The sequence below is a fragment of the Cupressus sempervirens genome, chromosome 9 (assembly GCF_028749045.1).
Source record: "Cupressus sempervirens isolate cs-2001-9-10 chromosome 9, ASM2874904v1, whole genome shotgun sequence".
Taxonomy (NCBI): Eukaryota; Viridiplantae; Streptophyta; class Pinopsida; order Cupressales; family Cupressaceae; genus Cupressus; species Cupressus sempervirens.
Genome location: NC_143126.1, coordinates 96,237,802 through 96,242,237, shown reverse-complemented (window position 1 = coordinate 96,242,237; position 4,436 = coordinate 96,237,802).

The following is a 4,436-nucleotide window of genomic DNA, read 5'->3' as shown; positions in this document are numbered from 1 at the left end:
AATTTCCCTTTTTGAACTGAAGAGAGATTTTGTTGACATATTTAATTTAATAAAATGAGATATGCTCTGATAATTACTTTTTCTATTTAATTAAATAATCTTTAATTAATTAGCGACAATTTTCTTATTTAATTAAATAACTTCATTTAATTAATTAGGAATGGCTTCTCATTTAATTAAATAATTTCATTTAATTATTTCAAAATTCTTTTCAAAACTAGTCAACTCAAGTCAACCGTGGTTAAATCTGGTCAACTTTTGGTCAAACTTGATCTTTGCGTATGTGAATATGAGCAAATGTGAGTATGAATTCCAGCAACAATTCGATGTAAATTTTCATTCAACCTTTCAAAATGAAGAGATGACGGTCTCTTAAATAGACTTTCCTGGAATTCATCAACGGTTGAGATCGATTTCAATCATCGGTCAGGATTAAAGGTTAAGTTCAATCATAAAGGGAGATTTCCAAATTAAAAGGAGTTCACAGATTTAATTTGAGTAAAATAAGGAGTTAACTGATTCAATTTGAGTAGAAAGAGGAGTTAACTGATTTAACTCATTTTTGATCAATAGTGAACTAGAAATTTCCCTTTTTGAACTGAAGAGAGATTTTGTTGAAATATTTAATTTAATAAAATGAGATATGCTCTCGTAATTAATTTTTCTATTTAATTAAATAATCTTTAATTAATTAGAGACACTTTTCTTATTAAATTAAATAACTTCATTTAATTAATTAGGAACGGCTTCTCATTTAATTAAATAAATTTCTTGAATTAATTAGAAGTAAGTACTCCATTTAATTAAAAAATTTCATTTTATTATTTTAAAATTCTTTCGAAACTAGTCAACTCAAGTCAACCGTGGTTAAATCTGATCAACTTTTATTCAAACTTGATCTTTGCGTATGTGAATATGAGCAAATGTGAGCATGAATTCTAGCAACAATTCGATGCAAATTCTCATTCAACCTTTCAAAACGAAGAGATGAGGGTCTTTTAAATAGAGTTTCTTGGAATTCATCAATGGTTGAGATCGATTTCAATCAACGGTCAGGATTAAAGGTGAAGTTCAGTCATAAAGAGAGATTTCCAAATTAAAGGGAGTTAATAGATTTAATTTGAGTAAAATAAGGAGTTATTTGATTCAATTTGAATAGAAAAAGGAGTTAACTAATTTAACTCATTTTTGATCAATAGTGAACTGAAAATTTCACGTCTTGAACTGAAGAGAGATTTTGTTGAGATATTTAATTTAATAAAATGAGATATGCTCTGATAATTACTTTTTCTATTTAATTAAATAATCTTTAATTAATTAGATACACTTTTCTTATTTAATTAAATAACTTCATTTAATTAATTAGGAATGGCTTCTCATTTAATTAAATAACTTTATTTAATTAATTAGATGTAAGTACTCCATTTAATTAAATCAATTGGTTTAATTATTTAAAAATTCTTTTCAAACCTAGTCAATTTAAGTCAACCGTGGTTAAATTTGGTCAACTTTTGGTCAAACTTGATCTTTGCATATGTGAATATGAGCAAATGTGAGTATGAATTCTAGCAACAATTTGATGCAAATTCTCTTTCAACCTTTCAAAATGAAGAGTTGAGGGTCTCTTAAATAGACTTTCTTGGAATTCATCAACGGTTGAGATCAATTTCAATCAATGGTCAGGATTTAAAGGTGAAGTTCAGTCATAAAAGAATATTTTCAAATTAAAGGAAGTTAACAGATTTAATTTGAGTAAAATAAGGAGTTAACTGATTCAATTTGAGTAGAAAAAAGAATTAATTGATTTAACTCATTTTTGATCAATAGTGAACTGAAAATTTCCCTTTTCCAACTGAAGAGAGATTTTGTTGAGATATTTAATTTAATAAAATGAGATATGCTCTCATAATTACTTTTTCTATTTAATTAAATAATCTTTAATTAATTAGGAATGGCTTCTGATGTAATTAAATAACTTTTTAAAATTAATTAGAAGTAAGTACTCAATTTAATTAAATAATTTTATTTAATTATTTCAAAATTCTTTTCGAAACTAATCAACTCAAGTCAACCATGGTTAAATCTGGTCAACTTTCGGTCAAACTTGATCTTTGCGTATATGAATATGAGCAAATGTGAGTATGAATTCTAGCAACAATTCAATGCAAATTATCATTCAACCTTTCAAAACGAAGAGATGAGGGTCTCTTAAATAGACTTTCTTGGAATTCATCAACGGTTGAGATCAATTTTAATAAACGGTCAAGATTAAAGGTGAAGTTCAGTCATAAAGGGAGATTTCCAAATTAAAGAGAATTAACAGATTTAATTTGACTAAAATAAGGAGTTAACTGATTGAATTTGAGTAGAAAAAGGAGTTAACTAATCTAACTCATTTTTGATCAATAGTGAACTGGAAATTTCTCTTTTTGAACTGAAGAGAGATTTTGTTGAGATATTTAATTCAATAAAATGAGATATGCTCTCATAATTACTTTTTCTATTTAATTAAATAATCTTTAATTAATTAGAGACACTTTTCTTATTTAATTAAATAACTTTATTTAATTAATTAGGAATGGCTTCTCATTTATTTAAATAACTTTGTTTAATTAATTAGAAGTAAGTACTCCATTTAAACAAATAATTTTATTTAATTATTTCAAAATTCTTTTTGAAAATAGTTAACTCAAGTCAATCGTGATTAAATCTGGTTAACTTTTTGTCAAACTTGATCTTTGCGTATGTGAATATGAATTCCAACAACAATTCGATGCAAATTCTCATTCAACCTTTCTAAATGAAGAGATGAGGGTCTCTTAAATAGTCTTTCCTGGAATTCATCAATGGTTGAGATCGATTTCAATCAACGGTCAAGATTAAAGGTGAAGTTCAGACATAAAAGGAGATTTCCAAAATAAAGGGAGTTAACAGATTTAATTTGAGTAAATAAGGAGTTAACTGATTCAATTTGAGTAGAAAAAGGAGTTAACTAATTTAACTCATTTTTTATCAATAGTGAACTGGAAATTTCCCTTTTTGAACTGAAGAGAGATTTTGTTGAGATATTTAATTTAATAAAATGAGATATGCTCTCATAATTACTTTTTTTATTTAATTAAATAATCTTTAATTAATTAGAGGCACTTTTGTTATTTAATTAAATAAATTCATTTAATTAATTAGGAATGGCTTCTCATTTAATTAAATAACATTGTTTAATTAATTAGAAGTAAGTACTCCATTTAATTAAATAATTTTGTTTAATTATTTCAAAAAAAAATTTGAAACTAGTCAACTAAAGTCAACCGTGGTTAAATCTGATCATCTTTTGGTCAAACTTGATTTTTACGTATGTGAATATGAGCAAATGTGAGTATAAATTCCAGCAACAATTCGATGCAAATTCTCATTCAACATTTCAAAATGAAGAGATGAGGGTCTCTTAAATAGACTTTCCTGGAATTCATCAATGGTTGAGATCGATTTGAATCAATGGTCAGGATCAAAGGTGAAGTTCAGTCATAAAGAGAGATTCCCAAATTAAAGGGAGTTAATGGATTTAATTTGAGTAAAATAAAGAGTTAACTGATTCAATTTGAGTAGAAAAAATGAGTTAACTGATTTAACTCATTTTTGGTCAATAGTGAACTAGAAATTTCCCTTCTTGAACTGAACAGAGATTTTGTTTAGATATTTAATTTAATAAAATGAGATATGTTCTCATAGTTACTTTCTTTATTTAATTAAATAATGTTTAATTAATTAGAGACACTTTTCTTATTTAATTAAATAACTTCGTTTAATTAATTAGGAATGGCTTCTCATTTAATTAAATAAATTTGTTTAATTAATTATAAGTAAGTACTCCATTTAATTAAATAATTTCATTAATTATTTTAAAAAAATTTTTGAAACTAGTCAACTCAAGTCAACCGTGGCTAAATCTGATCAACTTTTGGTCAAACTTGATCTTTGCATATGTGAATATGAGCAAATGTGAGTATAAATTCCAGCAACATTTTGATGCAAATTCTCATTCAACCTTTCAAAATGAAGAGATGAGGGTCTCTTAAATAGACTTTCTTGGAATTCATCAACGGTTGAGATCGATTTCAATCAATGGTTAGGATTAAAGATGAAGTTCAGTCATAAAGGGAGATTTCCAAATTAAAGAGAGTTAACAAATTTATTTTGAGTAAAATAAGGAGTTAACTAATTCAATTTGAGTAGAAAAAGGAGTTAATTGATTTAACTCATTTTTGATCAATAGTGAACTGAAAATTTCCCTTTTTGAACTGAAGAGAGATTTTGTTGAGACATTTAATTTAATAAAATGAGATATGCTCTCATAATTACTTTTTCTATTTAATTAAGTAATCTTTAATTAATTAGAGACACTTTTTTTATTTAATTAAATAACTTCATTTAATTAA